The sequence below is a fragment of the Amblyomma americanum genome, chromosome 4 (assembly GCF_052857255.1).
Source record: "Amblyomma americanum isolate KBUSLIRL-KWMA chromosome 4, ASM5285725v1, whole genome shotgun sequence".
Taxonomy (NCBI): domain Eukaryota; kingdom Metazoa; phylum Arthropoda; class Arachnida; order Ixodida; family Ixodidae; genus Amblyomma; species Amblyomma americanum.
This window is the reverse complement of record NC_135500.1, coordinates 59,318,218-59,344,275: the sequence shown is the minus strand read 5'-3', so window position 1 is coordinate 59,344,275 and position 26,058 is coordinate 59,318,218.

Genomic DNA, 26,058 nt, shown 5'->3' with positions numbered 1-26,058 from the left:
TTTACTGAGGAAAATCAGCTTGTTTTCTCTCTTACTGAGCAGACCTTAAACGTTGCATATTCGAAGCAGTCTGCTAGAACGGTTCTAACATCGGCGCCAGAGGTAGCTGACCTTTAACACCCGCAGAAAGCGGCATTGAATATTTTCAATTCCAGCCTTTTGTATATTGCCAATGCAGTTTCAGACAACCGATGCAAATTCAAGCTGAGAGCGCACAAGTAAGCAAATTAGGCGCATACGACAAGGGGGCCAAAGAATAAATGTGTCGCCCTTCGAAAAAACCACATACGTGCAGGAGAAGCTGTAGTACACAGAGGGTAGTAAAGTAGCTTTGTTCACTATACAAAGTCAACAAGGGAGGAAGAATGCTCAGGCTGCTTATCCATCGTTTCGACAACGTAGTTCTCTTTGGCAGGGCGAAGCTTTCACCCCTGCCAGGGGTCAAATAAGCTTTTCTCTCTGAGGAGGAAGGAAGAGAGGCAGAGAAGGAGGAGGAAAGGCAGAGAGGTTAACCGGAAGAATAACAGGTTTGCTACCCTGCACGGGGGGAAAGGGGTGAGGGGATAAAAAGATGAAGGAGAAAAGAGAGTAGCAGAAAAATTGAAGTCACTATGCAAAGCCGCAGCGTTCAGTAAAGTCACAGCCTATCGTGCACGCCACAAGTCCTCAAGAAGCAGAGCACTGCTTTGGAGGCCTTCACCGCCGACGATCGTCGCGTCCGGTGGCCGAGAATCTTCATTTCTGCCAGTGGGCGCCAATCTAGACGCTCCAGTGCACAGCAGGAAGACTGCCGTTCGGCGCTGCACGCAGTGCTTTCACAAAGAATGGATGTTCTGGTGGAAGTAAGGATGTGATTGGGAAGGCTGGCAGGATGGGGAGTTTGAATTTTACATTTGTCTAAGTGGAATGTATGCCAAAGAGGATTAAACTGTTGACCTGCAAAACTGTGATGAAGAACTCAACCAGCTGAGCTGAAAGAAATCCTGAGGGCAAGAAGGATGGAGAGATAACTAACCTGCAAGCGTGTCGAAAGTGGCGATAAGGTTAGAAACACGGCAAGAAACTTAATCTTCGATATAAAGACCAGCTCTAACAATACCTCTTCTCATGTTATCCAAATTCTTCAATGCTTCTCTAGTCAGAAACAATGTACCAGAGAAACCGAATAATCATTCAGCGTAAGGTTGAATTGCCATTGTGCAGAGACAGGAAAGAATCTGGAAGGCACTTTCGAACCATTTTAGTCAACTTAATCATAATTTTGATGAATTTAGAGCATACATTCTCCAATCAAGCTTCTTATCTGCGGGTTAAAGCAAATAGAGAGACAGTGTCTAATATCTAAATTTAAATCCTTCGAACCAGCAGTGATCTACATCTCCACACAGTACTTAAAATCTCTCTGGTATATGTTCCGGAACTCACATAATTATTTGAAATCGTATTCCGCCTGGTCAGGGGCAAAATAACACCACAGTATAAAACACATCACAGTGGCCTTTCCAGTACTTCATATCGCATCTATGGTTTCTTATATTACTTCCTGTTTTTAGAGTTTCTGTTGATTTTAGTTGCTATTTCATATCCGCTCCGCCGAAAAGCCGTTCCCTGTTTGCCTCTCTAAACTCTGATCGATCTGGAAGAGCTGGGTGCCAACCGCCTGAGTGCCAGGTGGACCAACTAGGTCACGTGACCTTGTAATGTGAGCACAGCCAACCCACAGTGGTAGTTGGCAGTTAAATGAACAATTAGACGCGACAGGTTCCTCGGGGAGAGCAATGTGGGCCCCACAAGCCCCAGTGATGGCAAAGCCTGTCAAAGCAGGGCAGTGGGGCATCGCTTAACTGCTGCAACCACTGCGCCAGGAGTAGTATGAGAACCCCCAGGGGTCTAAAATGTACAGTGACCAGTTGTACTGCAGTACATGTGTAAAATGATGCAATATCACGCAAACGTACATCATATGATATATCAACCAAGTGAGCCTTTTGAAATCAAGCAAAAACATAGAAAGTCAAGGTACACTCTGCAAAACCAGGGCTAACCGTGCTAGCAGATTATAATTCCTGACGAGCCTCAAGCTAAACTGCCCGCGATTTTCCTCTTCTTTGCTACTGTCATTCATCCTTGCCTACTTTTAACTTAAACTCTGCGCCTCCTGCTTTCATTTCTCAATGACCCTTAGCTTTCAACTTATTTGCCCTGTTTTCGCTCTTTCTCTGCAGCCCCTTTATTTGTTATTTTTTCGGTTCCCGTATTTTTTTTCTCTCGTGTTCTCAATTTTTTCGCTTAATTTTCCAGGTCAACTAAACCCACCTTTTTTTCCCACACTATATGCCGACAGAACGTCTTTCAAACACACATTTGGAATCTTTCCAGCCTCCCGATCCGCGGATTCCTTTCTCCTGACCGGGCGCATTTCTTTAACATAGTTTTGCGGGTCGACAGGTTAATCCTGTGTGGCATCCATAATGACTGGCAGAGAAGTGTCGATTGAACGTTCCTTATACCAACAAACTTCGAACATCACTCCCCCCCCCACCCCACCACAGGAACTTCCTCCTCGGGGCGAAGACCTTATTTAACCCATGCCAAAGTTTAACGCTTTGCCCAGAGGAAGACAAGTGCTCTTGTCGAAACGTTGGCTAAGCACTCTGAGGTTCCGGCCTCTCTTGTTTACTTTGTGTTGGCACGCGGAATAGGCAGAACAAATATTATGATGAATATGTTATCAAAATCTCAGGCACAAGTCCGTGTATACAACGACATCCTAAATACTTTTCAATTTCGAGTGAAAGGCAGACTATCAGCAAGGATACGCTTACTGTTAAAACAACAATACTGTAAGCCTGATTGCATACACACTGAGGCAATTTTAAGCGCGCTATATTTCCAGAATATAAATATCTTGTAGCGCGACACAGTCTTCAGAATCAAACGCAGGTATAAACTGCTTAATATCAATGCACATTGTAATATGAGTGCATTCTTGACAAGAGTGATCAAGTCGTTACCACAGATGTTAAACAGCAAAGGAGCAAAAACATGGCCTTCTGTAACACCGGACACTCTTTTGTATGGCTGAAACTGCATGAACCGGAAAAACGAACGTAGCTTTTACGCTCACACAGATTACTAGAAAAATGTGCTAAGTGAATCCGTCGCCCCCTGAAAAACCTAGGCTTTTTTTCAGTAATTAGTGATTTTTAAATAGAAATCTTCGGAAATATCAAAATATACGGGGTCTATTTCTCGGCGGTTTATAACTAAGGAAGCAATCTACTCAAGCAAAACAAGGAGTTGGACTCAATCGACCCCCTTGTCATAAAGTCATCCTGAGCTGGAGGTCTTTGTTTCGAAGTAAATAGCTAGAGGTTTTCTGAGGACTGCCTATAATATTTTTGCGAACGTAAGATTCAAAGAAACTTGTCGATAATTTTTAACACTGTGAGAGCCGCTACTCGTATACACAAGAAAAACAATTTATGTCTTCTGGACCTCTGGGGAAACTTTATGGTAAACGTAGATTATAACTATACACCAGTGCATGAACAAGAAGTTAAGCGCATTCTTTAAGAATAGAAAACGGCAGGCTACTGTGGACAATAGATAATCTAGGTGTCAGAAGACGAATGGTGTCGCTGGCGACATGTGATGAAAGCGATGATAACGTGATGTAATCGTCGCTGAACTCTCTGTGTATATTCTGTGTCGAGGACGGTACCAGGCAGCACGCCCGTGAAAAGTGATCGGCGAACGCTTGCGCAATACAGCCCGTATCAGGCATCCCATGTCCAGAAGAATCGTATATCTTCCGACGCACTGTCAGTAGGAACATATCGCGAAAACAACATGGGATCATCGTCGATGTCCGCTTCGATGTACATGTCGTGCCTGCTTTTATTCCACCTTCACATGCGATATCAGTAGCGCACGTACAGCCTTCTGTACCATATCCCTCAACCTACGATGACACTTCAACTCCATAGGAAACAGGCTTTTAAGCTGCGCCGAAAACAGAAGGGACACCAACATATCTTCCTGACAGCTTTACGAGAATGAGTCCACAATCTCAATGACGATGTTTTTCGATGTTAAGTGGCTATGTTTGCGTCTCGCAAGTAGAACACAAGAGCACAAGTGACCAGCCAATAGCTTAGGTGTGCTTATAAATTCCGTTATGTTCAACTTAAAGAATTGCATAAAGCTTTGTGCAGTCGGCAATTCCTACGTTAAAAAAACAAAATAAATGCAGATTGGAGCAAATGCCAGATATTTTCCTGCACTAGAGGATAGGACCCTTCAATTAAGTCAATATGAAAATATGTGAAAATCGGATCCATAGCCTCCAAGCCGATGCACATATCAGCGGATCGAGCCAATGGCGTGGAAACAAGCGTACACACGCGCCGTATAGAAGCTCGGCAGAGTTGGAGGTTGTTCATAATTAAAACAACACAAAAAAAGACAAGGACGCAGGAACAGGCGCACACGCGGAGGCTGTTCCTCTGCACTTTCATTGTTTACGCATTTTCTGTATGTACAATCATCAACTCACCCAAGCTTCCCTACATCCAAGCTGACTATATGGAAAAGGCCTGCGCCGCCATGCATTCCGGTAATCAGCTGTATTTGTTGTGGATTTGGTACAGTTTTCTTTAATTGGGAGCTGTAGTTTGACTGCGATAGAGATCTGGCATCTTCTACATGATATCTACTGTTTCGTCCTTGAAGGACCGAGATTTTCCGTCAAATCTATGCTAAATACCAGGTGAAAAGGTAAACTGCCTACTCTTGCAGTGTACAATTTTGCACCTGTTGCAATGCAGCCATTTATCGAACACTTGACAGTAAGGACACAATTCATTTCAAAAACTTTAAAAAACTACGGGCCAGAAACTTTCACACACAACCTTGGAAGCATATACCACAGAATAGCACAATTTGATATTTCGCACTATTAACGTGTATAAAGTCAAAGGCTCAGCCAGGGCTTTCTTACTAGTGAGACAGTCACTATCCTTGTTCTGTTGCACTGGTTGAAGAACCTGAATGTGCCGATGTTTGGGTCACCGTCGTCCGGGCGTCTCACCACATATTCGCGGCCGTGTAGGCTCACGGAGAAGACCAGTGCCGGGTGGCGCTGCACGCGGCTGATGGACCACAGCAGTTCAATGGCGGATCCCTGCAAGATAGCAGCGCAGATGCGCACCCCACCTGTGGAAGTCGCCGCCTTTCAAACTGTCGTCTACTGTTTTGGGCAGTGAGCATGGATTAGGGGCAGGAATTGCCAAAGGCGTAACACACAAGCAGCATGCTATAGACTGCAGAAAACTTCTTGAATTTGTTAAGCATCATGCAGGCATTGTTTCAGCCCTAACTTCCAGCAAAGTAGTGTGTTACGCTGTTTGCGCCCCACTAAAGCACACCTCACACGAGCACGTTAAAGAACTCCAGGTGATAAAAATTTCCGAAGCCCTTCGGTATGGCGTCCCTCATAGCCTGAGTCGCTTTAGGACGTTTTACCCCCGATAAACTAAACTAAACCGTCCTACACGAGTAACGTTCACCACTGTGGAAGTAAGGATATATACTGGGTGATTTTTTAGAGTTTACAGGTTTTCTTAAAACTAAAATCAACTAATAAACGGTTTATTTGTTATTTTAGAGCCCAGTGCCTAAATTTTGTTTATCCGCAATGATGTTCGAAATCCTCGGCTCGCCAGACAAACTGCTGCACGTCACCCGATAGCGCAATTTTAGCTACCGTACATTCAAACATCACTCGGACTCCATTCATTGCTATCCAGTTGGTAGTACACGCCGCCGTGCTAATCTATGGCTTCGACAGGAAAACCGCATGTGCACTGGTCACTCGAGATTGCGATTCACGGTGCACTAGCGGTCTTTATACTGCTGGTTGCCACATGTTAGCTAGCGCGAATAAAATAGCGGACTCAGGCAGCAAAACAGACAGGACACACGCTAGACATGTCCAGCGTGTGTCCCGTGTGTTTCTTTGTCTCTGCCCGCTGTTTTATCCGTGCTAGCTTAACATGTCGCAGCCAGTGTCCAAGCACCAGCGAGCTCAACTTTGTTGTTTAATTGTTATACCACTGCTAACAAAGAAGATTTGATGAAGCGGTGTTTTATTTCAAACCTGACAATTCGAACTTGAGAGGATATAGAAGTAACAACCAGGCCCTTTACTAATAAAGACAGCCCTATCTGCAAAAATGCAGTCCGCCAGTGAGGCGGAAGGTGCAGTCTACTGAGCTGCGCGTCATAACCTTTACATTCGAATAATTTCTATAATTTACTCACACGCGAAACAAAGATAAAATCAGAAGTGATGGAGAAAAGGGGTAGAAACGAGATGATGAAGCGTCCGTAAAGCAGTATATTGTACATGGAAGGGCTTAAAGAGAGCAGTTTGACTTTATTCGTACGCCGTGTGTTATTACGTAATTTATGTCTCCCGGGTGGCGGAGCTCCTTACATGAGCAGAAGTAAGCACGAAAAGGATTTTCGCAGCAAACAGAAGGCGCGAATTGAACTCTGTGCACAGATCTGATCATCGCTGCCGTGAATTACTACCTCATCTCGAAGAATGTAGCACTAGACTTTAGACTTCCGGTTAACATTTGATTCGCTGGCGATAAAGCTGCTGCCCAGCCTCCTGATGGCGAACTATGATGGTGCGCGGGACAGAGATATCTCGTAGGTAATGCAACTTTGCAGTTTGCTCATACCGGTAAGACGCTGTCGACCCGTCGAGGCTAATAGAAAGGGTTAACAATAATTCACGTTAATTTCGATCCTTCCTGTTTCTTATATGCAATGATATCGCTAAGACCACGGGCGGTTTGGCATTTGAGCACCATTGAGGTGCAACCGCAGGAACTAGAATTTGGTGCTGCGAATTGTGTCAGCATCCAAACGCTTAAGCGCTCCGTTCGAAAGCAGGTAGCACAGAAAAGCGGCTCTGAGCATGTACTGCCCGAGTTCCTTGATCTAAAAATGAACTGACTACACGCACCGCTTCAGCGCTTTTTATTTCACTGCTGTCTTGGAGGTTGGTGAGCGTCTCTGTGGTGCTTAACTGTGACAATACTCAGCGCTCGTCCACTGCATTTTGCCAGCCGAAAACCCGAGTTGCAAGATATTTCCTGTTATCCACGCGCCATAAAACGGGTGTACAAACAGTACGTTTTCAAAATCGAGACGGATATGATTATAGCTTTGATACCGAATCAAATACGAATAGCGCGGCTAAAAACAAATTCGAGTGCGAATTCAATAGTTAGAGAATGAAATCGAATATAAATCGTGCATTTGTACCAATACTCGATACTTGTGCGATTGTTTGTACGAAACGAATCATCGTGCGACACCGCTAAGTGCAGGCGGCGGCACTGCGATACGGGTCTATCACTTATGCAATTTTATCAATAGCTGTCATAATACGGAGCACTCTCATTTCCGCTAAGGTGTAAACAAAAATATCAGATTATAAAACTTAAGCCGTATTGTTATAATAACGAGAAAATTACCTTTTGCCTCTGGTGACGATAGCGAATAGTCATGTGCTTCAGCTTATGTTGTTGATACTGCGTTTCCCCCTTGCTCTTGACGCCGCCAACTACCATCCCCATCATACGTCGGAAGGGCGCCGGCTGGGCGAGAAGGAAACTCCCTCATGGGGGAAGTCGAAGCAGAAACAGAAGCGCCACCTCGAAGTATACGCGGAACTGCGCGGTGCCGGTGAGAGTCTTCGTTTTCGGGATCCCGCCAACATCGCGCGTGGTTGCAGCCGCACGCTATCCTCACCTTCCACGACAGGCGGACGGGAAGATTCCGCGCCCTGCCGCTAGACTGCTGGTTCTAGGCAGCGAAGCGAGCGCAGCAAACGCGCGCTCTCGTCAGCTTCCCCGGCAAACGGCGGGGATACCTTTGTGTCAAGCAGGTACCATGCCCCAAGGATGCGGCACGCACGGAAAGACACGGCCGCCGACCTCAGCATGTACAAATTTTCACCGCAGATACCGCCGAAGCCACGTCCCTGCCCCAGCCTGCAAGTGGAAGCCCTTCTCACCTAGCCTTCTACTTCCGAGGAATGCCTCGTTGATGTTTTGAAGCTGCCTCGCCCGCTCTATGCATTATTTGCAAGTTGTAATAAGTAGCATATCAGTGATTACATTTTTTCGTCCCTTCAATTGTTCCCTCGAGTACGGACCACTCCGCGGTCAGCCAGCGAAGACGCTGCAGCCGCGGAGTGGCAGTGTGGGACGGAAGACTGCCCCCTCCCCCTCGCCCATATTTCCGCAATGGCGCCCAAAGTGGGACAAGTTGTTGGAACAAGGGACGACAGTCAGTACCGTTCCTGAAATTGCCGCCCGGACATGGACAGGGATAGGCCCCACACGAGTTGCTAGCGAGGTCAGCGAAATAACAGCGTGAAGAAATCCCGGCGCATGCAGGGCTTTTGTTGAGTATTTCATTGAGACATCTTTGGAAGTTGCAGCCACGATGTCCGAACATAGAGCACGACACCGAGTCGTCAATGGATAAAAGGAAGCACGAAGCAAGTGAGTGCAGAAGTGGGAGTGCAGTGTCTCGATGTTTGTTGTATATAGTTATAAATGCTCTCCGCTCTTCGTCTTTTGCTTTGGGAGCCAGGTGCAGTAATCTGCTGACTTGTATTGCAGCCATGATTGCAGGAAAAGCACCAAGACGCTCCGGCCCCCCGGCAAACGGTGAGTGCCGTTCGCTCAGAAGTTGCTAGTATAGCAGCGAGCGAGTAGGACGACTTGGGCGAAAGCTTATCTCCTCACGGCGTTATGTTCTAGCTTTTGTCCTTGAACCTTTGTTTGCGCTGGAAAATGTGAGAGCTAGTAGGCTCAAGGCTCTTTGGGAACTGCCTGTCGCGCTTGGGAGGGAAAAGTCATGCCATGGCACTCAGCACGCGCACACGTCTTTGCTTGTATAATTTATATCAGCCTTACTGGAGCCAAGAAGCCTCGATCAACCACATAAATCTGACACTTGTGCAAAAGAACTTTTCTTTTTTTTTCCGACTGCGAAGCAATTTGAAAATTTTGCGGAGCCACAGATGTTAACACAGTTCAAATGAGCTTAGCTGTTAGCCGGAAAGCGAACAGCGAATGCTTGTTCGGCCGAAGACAGCTAACTTCGTTCAACTGAGCCGTGCGTTTTGGTGGTACCAGATAATGCTATTTGACCCTCTCACTGTACCGCATTTTACCAAATGCTGGTCTTGCGCGGTCTCCATTGCCTTTGATAGGCCTTTCGGAGATCGTAGGAGCGATGTGCAGAGCTGGAGAGAAGCCGTCCTTTAGTGCTGTCTGCGTCCTTGCCCGCTTCCCGCCAGCAGTGGATCACTGAGCTGCACAGCCTCCCCTCCGGCGCAGCGGTTCTCGGCGTAACAAAACTAGGTGCCGTAAGATGATTTGAACCCTGCCACATTATTAAACCGCGTCATGGCACCAAACCCGGTTTTCCGCCCAGTCCGATCATGGTGGCGTGCTGCACGGCGTCGGAGGGGCCCTTGTATTAAGGCGAAAGCTTTTAATGGCTCATACTTGCAGCCATGACCTTGTCCGGTCTCGGGTAATGTCCGGTCTCAAGTCATGTCACACCGATGACGTCGTCAGCGGCTTCGTATGTGGGAACCACGAACAATCAAGACTAGACCATTTAGTCATCAATTAAGGCAAAAGCCTATAATGGCTCATCTTTGTCCGTCCGTCCGTCCGTCCGCGAAATCTGTTACACTATAGCTTTGAACGAAATTACGTCAACTCGATAATAAAAACAAATACTTGTGCATGTCGGGATTCGAACAACCATCCTTCCGCTCTGCAGCCGAGCGTGCTAAAAAAGACGCTACTTCCTGGTCACACACATATAGTTGTCCTTGGAGAGTGTTGTTGCTGGAGAGTGTTTGCGGAAACGTGTCGAATCAGACGGATGCCTCCCAAACGCCCTCGAGCGTCTCCAGAATTTAGGATTCGCAAACAATTGTGTACTGACTCAACGTCTCAGCCACACGTCAGTGACACAAGCAGCAACACTACGGTAAAGGCTTTCGCCTCACCGCACCTTAGGTCAACAAAGTGCCCCCCTGCAATTTTTTAAGCAGTCGCAAAAGATTATTACTGAAATGTTATTCGAACTTAGTGCCAGTTATTTAAAACTTTTCGTTAATATGAATCTATACTCGATTTGTTTCGAATGGTTTCTAAAATGCATATTTGAGTCATTCTTCCTGCGAATCTTATAGGAAGATACTATGTCTCCTATACGTAAGTTACGAGTTTTCGCACTGGCCTTACCATAGGGCTACTTCCCTACCACACTAAGATGAAAGACGTTGCCCTAAAAAAATATATGTGCACTAAGTTTGATAATTCCGCCAGGTTTACCGAGTACGCCACCTTCCTACCAGTTATTTTAAATAAAACATTAATGAGTCGCTGACCTCCCAGCAAGCGCCTTTGAAGAGCAATATTTACTCCCGGTCTTAAACTGGCACTTAACATACTAGACGTATGTTAAGATATGTTAAGAGATCACATTATGTCAACAGATCACAGTCGTTCCCACAGTCGTTCTAAAACCGGCAGCTTTCTTCCAAGGGATTGTGAATTACTAGAAAGTGGAACTGCGTCCAGAGAAAATTGAGAACGCTGCTTTGATTACAGGAGTCACTACCTTAAGGTGCCTTTGTTAACATCAATTTGTAATGCCCTTCTCGCCTCTTTTTCGAAACTCCATACTTGGAGAGCTGCGTAGGGGCAGGCGGCTTTGCGTGACAAGAGGTGCAATTACTTTTTGCGGCCAGTGTGGCTGCCCTCTACGTCTCATCTTAAAGCCACGTGAACACAATCCGCACTTAAAAGTACTGCAAACCACAGGGTATCAGTATAGGAGAAACTTACCATGGTGTGGCCATACGTGATATTAAACCTGCTAGGAAATGAGTACACATTCGGGGGGATGATGACGCAGTCTGGTCTGAGGTCATCCGAGTAGGAGATATGCCCGATTGCGATGAAGATCTGCGGCAAGAATACTTGCCTGAAATTGAAGATGAGTGGACCGTGAAAAAAGTTAAATGACCCGCATAGGTGACTTAAGAATACGTAAGAAGGTTACGCGGCTTCTGGTAGCAATATTTGATGTTTCGCTTCCTTCTGTGCACACATGCTGCGTCAACCTGTGCATGGCGCCGCATGTATGCATGTATGATCGGTATCGCTTCACCTCTCAACCTATATAAAAGGCTTCACACAACACAAAAACACTCTAATTGAAATGCTCGAATCAGCCGCCATTTAAGCTTAGTTGGTTCAGTATTGCATGTGACATGCGTACGTTGTCGGTTCGGACGCCACCAGCGGCATATCGCTGTGGTTTCTGCTATTAGAGATTTCATTGTATTAAAAAAATCAATGTAATGTTAGTTTTCTGCTGGTCAGCACCAAAACGAAAAGAACATTCTCGTATGCTTTCCTTGACTTCAGTGACTGTTGGCTTGTTTCATATTATGTGCTAACGACACCCTGAGCTCCATTTCATTGCCTCCCGGGAGCATAACGAGCGCCGCGACTACGGCAGGTAAAATACGCAGGTGTGAAAGAACGAACTTAAGATTTCAAGAAGACAACTTTGTTTTGCTCTTTGATTACTATTCTGTTCCTGAAAAGGATTCGTGCGTGCTCTGTGCCTCGTAGTGTGAAGTATACAGAAGAAGACGAACATCCGTGACAAATGCGAAGTTGGAGATGTTCTTCAGCACCAACGCTATAGCCCTGAGTGTCGGTGCTTGAGCTGTTTCACCTCGGACTGTTTTCGTCGCTGCTTCCGTCGTTCCAGTTTCATTAAATAAACCCCCGCCTTACATTTGGTGGAGGTGCAGGCAAACAGCCCTATAACTCCGCAGGCGTATACTCTCCCGACTCTTGCGATGCCGGACGACGTTCAGCATTAGAACGTGCAAGTGGGCCCAGCCGTTATCTGTGCCGGCTCACTTTGCCAACGAGACCCGGCCATTTGGTCGTCCGGCTGTCAGGAAACTAAGTGCCGAACAACGCTTGCGCGAACGGTCCCATCAGGTCAGCGAAAGTTTCACAAGCTATATCGAAGATGTCCTTAACTTATGCAAGCGCGTAGGCCCCCGCATGTCGGAAGCTGACAAGATTAAACACATTTTGAAGGGTATCGACGACGACGCCTTTCAGATGCTGATAGCGCGCGGCTTGCGAACAGTTGCTGAAGTCGTCACCCTCCGCCAAAGCTTTGAGGAGCTGCGCAAGCAGAGTGCACTAACTCGTCAGCAGTCCCACATGGTTGAGTCACTTGCTGGGCTGATGCCTGCACCTGACACATCTCTGCTCTAACAAATCCAGGACTTTGTTCGTGAAGAAGTGGCGCGCCAGCTCCCTCTTCTGCCGAGCCCTCCAGAATTACCACCATGTTTATCTCCGGCTCTCCGAAATGCCATCCAAGAGTAGCAGGTTGCGGAGGTTCTCCCGCCCACCCATCCGCCACCACCTGTCGCCAATCCGCTGACATATGCTGACGTCGTCGCCAGACCTCGGCCGCCGACCTATCCTTCGCCTCCAGTACCTTTGCGAGCAGAGACACACACGCAGATTGCGATTCTGCTGAAGCGCATGTTTACCTTCGTCTTTCTCACGCATGTTCTTCTTCTGTACAGTCGATTAATACAGAATCACACACAATGTGCATGAGTACCTATTTTATTGGAATAAAATTGCGCTCAAGTTCAGCGTCTGTGGTGTTTACTCTCCCTCTGCACGCGTGTTTTGTGTGTCCTCGTGAGCTGAGTAATAGTATTAAAAACCACCAACTAGACCAGCTGTCTACACTTAACCTTGGCAGTAGATGTCTCCCACCAACTAGCCCAGCTGTCTACACTTAACCTTGGCAGTAGATGTCTCCCACGCACTCCGTTGACAGCGCAAGTACTGATGAATGAGGCGGACAGTCAGTGACCTTTATGAAGAGGAATAGTTTGTTTTAGCTGAGCAGAAGATATTCACACGATTAATAAGAGTCAGACACAACTGAAATGGAAGATGTGATATGCCAGCGCTTGAAACTAAACTTCGCTACTTGGGACGAACTGGGAAATGTACTGAAAACGATAAAGCAAGATTTTTATCGAAGGTTTCACAGAAAAAATTGTGTTTAGCAGCAAAAAAAAAGAATCAGCATGCTCACTTCATAAGGTCGGCAAAGGAGCTGTACTGCAAAGGATTAAGTGGAGCCACACCGAGGGCCATGTAAGTCTGGCGTGTGCTGCTCTGCTTGGACCAAAAGTGTCTGTCGATTATCTGGAGAGCGAAACGAGGGAAAAAACGGTAGGTGAAGGAGACACGAATGTAAGTTCTACTGCTATACCTGCGTTTAATCACAGTAGGAATGGCGACCTTTTCTTAGGCTTCGTCACAAGGCGCGTCGCTTCACGGACCTCCGGGCTACTTGAATAGTAGCACTCAAAGTTTCCGCCTCTTTCCTCTTCCTCAGCAGCAACACGTTACCGCTTGCAACCACCGTCACGACGTCGGAACTATTTATTTTACAGAAAGTGAGAACATTACCGCGCATGGGGATATGCCTCATACGATCTGCTTTTTGTAGACTTCGCGCCCAGCGTCTTATGTTGCCCATTCCACATGAAGTTAGATTGAAAGGTTCTGCTGTGAGCGCGCTCATGTCTCTTGGGCGAATGGTAGACAGGAAACTCGGCATATTTTTTGCCGCCTTTTGATGCAAGCTGGCCGAAATTCGGCTTTGATGCAGGTGCAGAGATGAGGAAAAAAGAACAACCTCTGCAAGCCACTCCGACAGCGGGGAGAGCAGTTGTGACGCAAACATCCTCACAAATACCATATTATCTTGATATGAAAAAAATTCACGCGCTTTCCCGTCGCTCTTTGTGAATGCATAAGAAGATTAGAACTACTGAAAAGAGAGATTTTACATAGAATATTCTCTAGGCCGTAGCCAGGATTTTCACAAGAAAATGAACGGGCTGCGGCCGAAATGGGTCAGTAAAGGTCACTGAAATGTGCGTGCCTGCTTAAAATTATATATGTAAGGTTTATGGAAGTTTCACGTGTCAAAGCAATTCAGGCTGCAAGGGACGCCATAGTGATGGGATGTGGATATTTCGACCACCTTGGGTTCTCCAACGTGCACTGACATCGCACAGTTCACGGGCCTCTAGCATTTCGCCTCCTCCGAATCCGCGATCGAACCCGCGTCTATCGGATTAGCAACCGAGTGCCATATAACCCCCGAGCCACTGCGGCGCAAAGCTGTATTGTTACATAATAGCGGCGGCAGTGAGGGCAGTAAGGAAAACAGAGAAAAGTACTATAAAGAAAACTGCTTATTGGGCTGACCTGCGCTCACAACGGACTGAATGATTCGGCGGCGGAGAAAGCAACAAGCGTGCCAGGCGGTCGTCGAACGGACTGCCTGCAGTTCTTGGCAGCGCTCGATTAAAAGCGCTCATGAAACCTTCGAGATAAGGAACCAAAAGCAACTACAATATATATATAGAGAGAGAAAAAAACTTTATTGGCGCCAAATATTGGTCGATTCAGCGGGACAACAATCTAGAAAAATGGGGAAGCAATTCCTCGAGCCCACGATCAATCGAGATAAGTCTGGTCCCATCTCATGCTACAACGCCACAAACAAAATAATATAACCGCCTGCCGGCGACTTTGTGCGTGGACGGAAAAAGTACAAATGATGCGGGGAAATATATATATATATATATATATATATATATATATATATATATATATATATATTCTGCCAGCTGATTTGGTCAATATAATATAAAATCACCAAAAAATTGAAGAAACATAACAGGATTTAATTCACGACGTTTCGGCTGGAGTACCAGCCTTTTTCGAGTGTAGTACAGCGTTTGAAACACGCAGTTTTTATAGAGAATGCTCAAGGTACAAAGTTTACAAGTTTACAGCAAAGCACGAGTTCAGAACACTTAGGGGGGAGGGGTTGAGACATTTTTTTAACAAAGTAAGAGAGAGAATCGGTGCAGGTGTTCCGGAGAGGCCGATTTTTTTTTAATAACAAAAGAACAATAAGATTAAGATAATAAAAATATAAAAAAGGAAGATTCTATCCCACCACCTCAGGGCTGCCTTGAAAAGGCCCTCGAGGTGTCGCTCCTCTCAGGATTTTGGTGACAAGCGTGGAGGGCTCCACCCCTGTACAAGGAGGAAGCTACATTCCAGAGAAACTGGTAGGGGGGGGGGGGGGGGGGTGAAATGAGGAGGAGTAAAGAGGAATGCAAACGAGGCCTCTAATAAAAAAAAAAGGACGAAAAAAGAGAGAAAAAAAGGAAAGTAGTGAAAAAAGGAAAGAAGAGACATTGTACAAGGCTTGGTAATGTGCATTCGGAGAAGGGTGGTGGCAACACGAGAGAATACAAAATAGAACATTAAAAAAATGAAAAAAAGAGAAAAAAGGGGGGATTCTTTTCCACCACCTCAGGGCTGCTTTGGAAAGGGGTGAAGGGCGTATTTTGGTGACAAGTATGAAGGGCTTCACCCCTGTACATGCAGAAGGCAACATTCCAGAGGAACTGGTATGGGGGAAGGGAGGGGGTCAAGAGGAATGCCAACGAGGCCTCTAAAAAAAGAAGAGAAAAAAAGAAACAAAAACACAAAGACAAAAAGAATAAGAGAAAGGAAGAAAATTAGGGGAAAAAAAGAAAGAAGAGCCATTGTACAAATCTTGGAAATATCCATTCAGACAAGGGTTGTGGCAACACGAGAGAAATCAAATAATACAAGTTTCTAATCAATCCTTAGAAGGGCACTCCGTACACACGCATACAGATACAGACAAAAGACAAGGCTAACAATAAATCCAACACCAGAAACGAACTGCAATGAGTCGGAAGAACAATCTACCGCAAGACAAATGACCATTCAGAGTAAACAATTCATCAATGTATGAAGCGAAGACCGACATGACAGCAAAAAAATGAATGGGGATAACAGCAAATGCGTGACAATATAATGCAATGCGCGACAATACAAGATTAGAATATTAATAAAAAGGGGAAAGAAAATAGCAGTAAATGTGGGACAATGCAAGTGAAAAAACTGGGGACAATGCAAGTGAAAAAAGGACAACACGTCGGAAGCTATGCTTGTTATGCATGCTGCCGCCCGTTCTATGAGTCTGGGATAATTATTTTTGATAGTTTGGGTAATTATTACTCTAGGAGTCTGGGAAAATTATTCCTTACATCTATTGAGTGTGTAAGCATGATAGCCGGCCTACTGTTTCGTTAATGCCGCTCGAGATTGTAAAGTCATCGAATGGGTGCCCAAGGTTGTTGATGTGTTTTGAAAGTGGGAGATTTGGCTGTGTCCGCACATGTGATCTGTGGTTGTTGATGTGAATTCTGAACGGTGTAACTGTCTGCCCTACGTACTGAGCTTTACAGATGCCACATTCCAGGAGGTAGACAACATAAGCGCTGTCGCATGAAAGTGACCTTTTATCTTAAATGAGAAGGATGACGCTGTGCTTTTAGCACTGGTTGTTGTTGTCATCATCGGACAGTGTTTGCACCTAGGTTTATTGCATGGCGCGGATCCTCTGAAGCTACGGTTGCCGATATATATATATATATATATATATATATATATATATATATATATATATATATATATATATATATATATATATATATATATATATATATATATATGAAGGGAGCCAACAGTCACCGAAACCAAGGTGCATAGGGGAACGTTATTTTTTTTTTTAATGTGTTATGCTTATCAGTGGGATAATAATACTTAAATTAATAAATGCTTATTCGCGATATTCGGAGGTCGTGGGTTCGGATCCCACCGGCGGCATGGTTGTTTTTTCTGCTGCTTTATAAGTAATTTTCTTTAAGCATTTATTAATTTAAGTATTATTATCCCACTGATAAGCATAACACATTAAAAAAAAAAATTAACGTTCCCCTATGCACCTTGGTTTCGGTGACTGTTGGCTCCCTTCATAAATTTGTCAAACGGGCCCCTCATTTCCTTTAACTTATATATATATATATATATATATATATATATATATATATATATATATATATATATATATATATATATATATATATATATTAGCAGACAAGGTAAAGTAAATGAGGGGCCCGTTAGACAAACTTATGAAGGGAGCGAACAGTCACCGAAACCGAGGTGCATAGGGGAACGTTATCTTTTTTTTTTTTAATGTCTTATGCTTATCAGTGGGATAACATTACTTAGATTAATTAATCGCTTAAAGAAAATTACTTATATAAAGCAGCAGAAAAAACAACCATGCCGCCGGTGGGATCCGAACCCACGACCTCCGAATATCGCGTCCGGTGCTCTTACCAACTGAGCTACGGCGACGGCTGTCCAATCTGCTGCTTTCTTGGGTATTTATGTTCACTGGGTGTAAGCGAGCCTTGAGAGTGTTCACCAGCGCCACCCTCGACCATAGCGGCGGACGTCCGCCGCTATGGTCGAGGGTGGCGCTGGTTAACACTCTCAAGGCTCGCTTACACCCAGTGAACATAAATACCCAAGAAAGCAGCAGATTGGACAGCCGTCGCCGTAGCTCAGTTGGTAAGAGCACCGGACGCGATATTCGGAGGTCGTGGGTTCGGATCCCATTGGCGGCATGGTTGTTTTTTCTGCTGCTTTATATAAGTAATTTTCTTTAAGCGATTAATTAATCTAAGTAATGTTATCCCACTGATAAGCATAAGACATTAAAAAAAAAAGATAACGTTCCCCTATGCACCTCGGTTTCGGTGACTGTTCGCTCCCTTCATAAGTTTGTCTAACGGGCCCCTCATTTACTTTACCTTGTCTGCTAATAGCTTAACGAGGGTCTCGGTTCTGGCAGTCTTGATGCCACAGGTTGCTTAAGAGGGCTCTCGCACAGTTTCCGCCCTCGCCATTGGATGACGTTCCACGTCACGCTCGCGGTAATACAGGACGTGCTACGTCCGCCGCTATGGTCGAGGGTGGCGCTGGTGAACACTCTCAAGGCTCGCTTACACCCAGTGAACATAAATACCCAAGAAAGCAGCAGATTGGACAGCCGTCGCCGTAGCTCAGTTGGTAAGAGCACCGGACGCGATATTCGGAGGTCGTGGGTTCGGATCCCACCGGCGGCATGGTTGTTTTTTCTGCTGCTTTATATAAGTAATTTTCTTTAAGCGATTAATTAATCTAAGTAATGTTATCCCACTGATAAGCATAAGACATTAAAAAAAAAAAGATAACGTTCCCCTATGCACCTCGGTTTCGGTGACTGTTCGCTCCCTTCATAAGTATATATATATATATATATATATATATATATATATATATATATATATATATATATATATATATATATATATATATATATATATATACACACACCAAAAGTGATTTCTGGCAGCTGATTTGGTCAATATAATATAAAATCACCAAAAATTGAAGAAACAACAGGATTTAATTCATGACGTTTCGGCTGGAGGACCAGCCTTTTTCGAAAAAGGCTGGTTCTCCAGCCGAACCGTCGTGAATTAAATCCTGTTACGTTTCTTCAATTTTTGGTGACTTCATATATATATATATATATATATATATATTCTGAATATCGCGTCCGGTGCTCTTACCAACTGAGCTACGGCGACGGCTGTCCAATCTGCTGCTCTCGTGGGTATTTATGTTCATTGGGTGTAAGCGAACCTTTAGAGTGTTCACCAGCGCCACCCTCGACCATAGCGGTGGACGTAGCACGTCCTGTAATACCGGGAGCGTGACGTCGAACGTCATCTAACGGCGAGGGCGGAATTCGGAGGTCGTGGGTTCGGATCCCACCGGCGGCATGGTTGTTTTTTCTGCTGCTTTATAAGTAATTTTCTTTAAGCGATTTATTAATCTAAGTACTATAATATCCCACTGATAAGCACAACACTTAAAAAAACATTCCCCTATGCACCTTGGTTTCGGTGACTGTTGGCTCCCTTCGTAGGTTTGTCAAACGAGCCCCTCATTTCCTTTAACTTATCTGCTAATAGCTTAACGAGGGTCTCGGTTCTGGCAGTCTTGATGCCATAGGTAGCTTAAGAGGGCTCTCGCACAGTTTCCGCCCTCGCCGTTAGATGACGCTCCACGTCACGCTCGCGGTATTACAGGACGTGCTACGTCCGCCGCTATGGTCGAGGGTGGCGCTGGTGAACACTCTCAAGGTTCGCTTACACCCAATGAACATAAATACCCACGAGAGCAGCAGATTGGACAGCCGTCGCCGTAGCTCAGTTGGTAAGAGCACCGGACGCGATATTCGGAGGTCGTGGGTTCGGATCCCACCGGCGGCATGGTTGTTTCTTCTGCTGCTTTATAAGTAATTTTCTTTAAGCGATTTATTAATCTAAGTACTATAATATCCTACTGATAAGCACAACACATAAAAAAACATTCCCTATGCATCTTGGTTTCGGTGACTGTTGGCTCCCTTCGTAGCTATATATATATATATATATTTCCCCGCATTGTTTGTACTTTGTCCGTTCACGAACAAAGTCACCGGCATATATGTATATATATATATAGTCAGCAGAACTTGAAAAGCATAAAAGGAATTTAATCTTAAATCTTGTTATTTTTTTCAATATCTGGTGACTCTATATCAATGATCAATCAGCTGCCAAGAAGTCACTTTTAGTAAATAACACATGGATCCGCCGCGGTTGCTCAGTGGTTAGGGCGCTCGGCTACTGATGCGGAGTTCCCGGGTACGAACCCGACCGCGGCGGCGGCGTTTTTATCGCGGAAATTCGCTAAGGCGCCCGTGTGCTGTGCGATGTCAGTTCACGTTAAAGATCCCCACGTGGTGGAAATTATTTCCGAGCCCTCCACTACGGCACCTCTTCCTTTCTTCTTTCACTGCCTCCTTTATCCCTTCCCTTACGGCGCAATTCAGGTGTGCAACGATATATGAGACACGTACTGCGCCATTTCCTTTTCCCAAAACCAATTATTATTATTATTTTTATATAATACATTATACATGGTGTAATGTATACTATATATATATATATATATATATATATATAGAGAGAGAGAGAGAAAGAGCGTTATTTTTTAGAGGTAACAAGTTTTTATTTTGAAATCCGTGACATATACGTACCTGCCTCCTGAGCAGCTGGATTTTGCAGCATGGCGCACATTAATATGCGCCATGCTGCGCTAAGTAGAGCTGATTTAGAGCTGCATTTAGAAGAGCTCTTATCCATAAATAATTATTTATGAGAAACAGCTCTACTAAATGGTGATCATTTGAATAAAATTCAAAATCGTTTAATTTTCAGTCTCATGGCGCAAAAATAATTGCGGAATTTAAGGCCGCCATCACTGAAGGCGAACCCAGTTGTGGAATTTCTGAATCCACATTCGAGTTCTCAATATCTTCCTCAAAAAACTGTTTTGTAAGCTCGTTTAGTTGGCTTTTCCGCATTGTAGCTTTATCAAATGGCACCGCCGGCTTATTTAATACAGCAGGTACAGAATCATATAGAAGATGAAAACGTTATTTCGACGACGATATTATACGCAGCGACTAAGTTTTGTAAACGTGCGATGTGGGCAAATTAAATTCAGAAAGCTTTTTAAAGCGTACATTCGAGCTTATATATTTTGATGTCTAATGCCGATGCACAACATTAAGTCTGTGACCGCCTTCGATGTTTACTGCCGACAATTTCTTTTTAATATTGTGCATATATATATATATATATATATATATATATATATATATATATATATATATATATATATATATATATATATATATATATATATATATATATATATATATATTATAATTGGTTTCTGGGGTAAGGAATTGGCGCAGTATCTGTCTCATACATCGTTGGACACCTGAACCGCGCCGTAAGGGAAGGGATAGAGGGAGTGAAAGAAGAACGGAAGAATAGGTGCCGTAGTGGAGGGCTCCGGAATAATTTCGACCACCTGGGGATCTTTAACGTGCACTGACATCGCACAGCACACGGGCGCCTTAGCGTTTTTCCTCCATAAAAACGCAGCCGCCGCGGTAGGCAAATATAACAATTTTGGATGCTATCTTTATTTAATTTATCGCCTTTTATTGATGCCCCATCTGACAGATGATGTCTCCCTTGCTGTACAATCCAACTAGCGAGGTGCTTATTGCTTTCGTATCACATACCTTCAGAGTTTAAATAAAAGGCCCAGCAATAATTTCGCTGCGATATGTTGTAATTGCTGACACCACACTACGTCTTTGCTTGGCGACGAAGACAGCAGACGCATTCTGTTGGAATTCAAGCATTTTGCGTGTACCTTCAACACGCTCAGCGCTTTCCTGACGTGCGGGGTGGTGGCGTACTGGAGGTACGCGTTGAGGAAACCGAAGTGCGTTATGCCCTGCATCCAAAGGGAGTCCAGGGCCGCGATGAAAGGCGCTGTCGAGGACTCCTGCTCGATGGCGTCCTCCCTGAAGAGAGCGTAGGATTTGCATGTATCACTTCAAATGACAACGATGCGCATTTGATATACGTACTTGAAACTTAGCCGCTTCCGCTAAGTATCCATGACTGTGACGTTTTCTGCGACTAACGGCGAGGAAGGCGAGAAATCGCTCTTCCAGTTCGATCTCATCGCTCCACGGACGCCGAATTGCGGTGTTAGAAGATATCTTCTATTTTTGTTTTCGTTGGATACGTTCTTGTGCAAGCGGGTCCAGTGACCCTGTGTAATTCTGAGTTTCTTGTTATGCTGATTTATATCACATCCATCGTTCTTAGTTGCAAAATGTATCTCAGGCAAGGGTATTATAATTCGAGGGATAAATACTGTTCAGCTAAAGCGGATTTGAAAATTATGCTGCCATCTATAATGCATAGAAAGAAACCTTTTTCTGCCATACGCATATCGCAACCGGTTCTACACTGCAAACCGCAGTGCAGCATGTTTATGCTTTCGTAGACATTCAAAAACAAGCGCCGTCCGATTGCGAGCAGTAGCGAAACTGCCTAACTGCATGAGTGCATATTAAACTTGTAATTTTGAGAAAACAGAGCAACCCGAGAGATTCTTGCACGAACATGATATTTATGAAGACCGGTTCTTCTTCCTCACTGGAAAATGTTATGCTTCCTGCGCTCACACCAGCCCTTTCCAACGGCCATAGACACTCGATTGGATTCGCCGAAAGTTCTAAATTCCCGCGGTGATTTCAAGTTTTTACCGTCACGTGGTGGTAGCCCCACAAACTGGAACATTGGTCTTGATTTTATCGGCTTGGCCGCCGTAGAGACAGTGCTTCCCATAAAGAAATATATAAATTAGGTGAACTGATATTCCTTCATGCAATTTCCTTGAATTTTTTATGACATTTAGCGTATTTTGACGGAATATATGCCTGAATTGAACTCGTTTACATTACTGATTAAAACACTGGGCTGATAGCATTTCAACGCTGTTCTTCCAATTCTGTTACTTGGCCCAATAGGTACAGCTTTAACTCACCTTCCTGTTCCACCCTGCATGTATCATATTCCAGACAAGCATTAGAGGACCCTGGCTCGCGCACGTTCACATTTGCTTCAATTAACCTTTAACTAGACTGCACCAACGGAACGGGAAGAAAAAATTCGGGGCGGCTAGTAATGCCGATTGAAGTGCTTAAAAATACTAGAAGTACAACTGATTTGTTCAAACTGGAAGTGCTTTCGGGCTCCGTACAAAAAAAACGGAAGGGCCTGTATTTTGTAACCAGTGTCTTTGCGGTCCACTGTTTTATCCGTTTAGTATTGGCAGGTGTCGCTTCTCAAACGGCTGTCGTTTCTTGATATGTGCCAGCAGTGACTTCCAAGGTGCTAACTGCCAGTGATAAAGAACTCTACTCCTCTCATTAAAAATCTTGAGTCGCTTGTTGTTATCGCCTTGCACTTTAACGGCAGCCGCATAACCTCAGGAAACTGAATTTTGTTCTTGTTTTAACTTTGTCTCAACGTGTTAGCTTTAAGGCTCCCGCTCAGTTGGAAACCGGCAGTGCCGGCGGCGCGCGAGAAAATGCAGATTGGTCGTAAAGGTAGCTACGTGACACCTGGAGAGGCGCATCACATCGTGAATATAAGGTCGGAATATGACTTGCACTAAGCAGATTGCACTGAGATGAGAATCCAACCCATGCCCCTGGGATCCCGAGGCAGACACGCTACTCGTAGTCCACCATTGTACTTCGCCCGAATAGGTTAAACCGGGGCCTTGTTTGTCTTGTCGGGCAGGGGACATGTTAGGAAATTGATTTGCGAAAAGGAGCCCGGCCAGCTGAAGGCAGGCCTCAACTTTATCGCGTCATACCCTTAGGTGGTGCTTAAGCGTCCCGGAATATTTATTTTATTCACTAATTACGAATGCTAAATTTAGTCTGCTCAGTAGAGATTAATGAGTGTGCTGGCAGTGTAACATGTTCAGAAGGCGATGCCTGGTTTATGGTTTATGACGTTTAACGTCCCAGAGCGGCTCCGGCTACGACAGACGCCGTAGTGGAAGGCGCCGACCAAAACAATGGAGATGGAAAGACGTTTCGGATCCAGCACGGGGGTATTGTTCACCGAAACTTCCTTCCATCTCCATTCTTTTGGCCGGTGAATTCCACTTTTTTCATGCACGATCCAGACAGCCGTAGTTCCGTCAGAACCTTGACGTCAAGTGGAGTGCTCCGCATAATTTTGACCACCTAGGTTTATTTAACATCCACTGACATCGCACAGCGGATGGGACTATCATATCGCCCTCACCGAAATGCGATCGCCGTGGTCGGTATCAAACCCGCGGCTTTTGAGTCAGCAGCCGAGCACCGTAAGCAATGACTCACCGCGGCGGCCAAGATGGTGCTATTTGAAGAATACACACAGTTGTATTCCGGTTTCCTTTATCTGATTTGTTTATTGCAGGCCGAAATATTTTTATGCTTGTGATTATGAACACCTGCAGATACGGATGTATATAAACAGAGTGGAGAACCGCGGGAGGAAACGTTGCAAAATGCGGCTAAGAAATTTTGAGGCAGGGTTTTGCAAGTTATTTCGGCGTAATTTTTAACATGTAGCTGCGAAAGGTATTTAAGGAGGCATTCTGCTGTAAGTGGTGCCGGAGAAGTAGATGCTGCGAGAGCAAGTTTCAACGTTTACGAACTGGCTGATGACAATGACATCGACGTTGAGGTGAAAGTGAGAGCGCTATGTTTCTTTTCTTGCTGAAGGGAAAGGAACTGAACATGAAGCGCCCAGAACAGTTAGTGCTCTCGCTTCTCGGTCGGAGGAGAAAGCGAGGTTTGGTATTTATCATGGGCTTCTCTTAGCGTTCGGTTGACTTGGCCAACAATCGTGATCGCGCATACCATTAAAGACGCAGACTGGAAACCACGCTTCGCCGCACTGGCTCGGGAATTAAAACCGAAGTTTAAAACCGATGGCGTAATTAAAACCGATGGCTGATGCTGGGGCTAGCAAACATCTTTTCCTTCCTTTTTACTATTATTTTTATAAAAACCACTACCATCACCACCAGTTTGCTAATCGTAGGATTACTAATAAATTTTCAGCGAGCTGCATGCATCCTTGCTGAACGGACTTCGTTGAACCAGGAATATCTTGTAATGCAGCCTCTTTAGTTTATGGCAAGGAAGTCGTTTATCACGTGGAGATATTTTCAGGGTTGCTTTTAGCTCAAGTTATCGGCCCCCGCTCAAGAGATCATTACTCAACTCTAGTAGAACAACGCACAGACGACCGGTTTGTGCGAAAACATCTCTTACAGCCCGTAGCGAACAAAGGCTGTGCTGAAAATGCATTTCGAACAGATTGCATTTATTTGATATTCTTATTGCATTTTTTTCTCTATGCTTAATTTGCAATACGAATGATTTCTAAGTATGCTAGGAGTAAAATTCAGAACATTCCTAAAAATGTATCAAAATTTAAAATATGCAAAAAATAAACTAGAAATGTACTATGAGCACAACAAAACTATGCTAAAAATGTATATGTAATACACTATAAATATACGTTAAATACATTATATAACATACAAAACACACTAAAATAGATTAAAAATATGTTCACTTCGGCTTAAAAAAGGTGTACTAGTCGGATTCACCACATGGTACTGATCAATGTTGCCAACAGCAGAAGTAATGGCTGAACTGGCTATAACCATCAGGACACAGACAATCCCTGAGAAAACGCGTTGTCATCAAGAAGTTTATGACAATGCAAGGTTACGTGACGGGACATGAACAGGAAAGATGTTGCCTCGCAGGAAATGCCGACGGAAAGTGACGTCAGCAAACAGGAACTGCTCCGACAAGCGTCAAACCTGGCTTGGCTTATATATATATATATATATATATATATATATATATAGGACGATAAACCTAATTAAAATCAAAAAATTAATTCCCGAAATTAAGGGTTTAGTGATGTTGTGAAATCCAAGATATATATATATATATATATATATATATATATATATATATATATATATATATATATATATATATATATATATATATATATATATATATATATATATATATATATATATATTATCTTGCCCGGCGAGGCGCTTTTTGCGCAAAGACTGTGGGCGCCCAAATTATCTCACAAGTGTCGGAGTGGTCGCTTTCGGATCTGCGGTCTATTTAGAACCGAACTGCTACTCGTAACTTTCGTCAGGCATCGGTCAAAAGTCGAACTGTCAACCAAACAATTCATTGAGCTGGTCGGACTTGTCAGTTGGGGTCTTTCGCTGGCATATCCGAGCCCAGAGACGCGCATGGCGCCTGGTAATTTAAATAAGTGGAGATTGCCTTCCTGCTAGAAGTTACCATAAGAGAATGGACGACAGAAAAGTG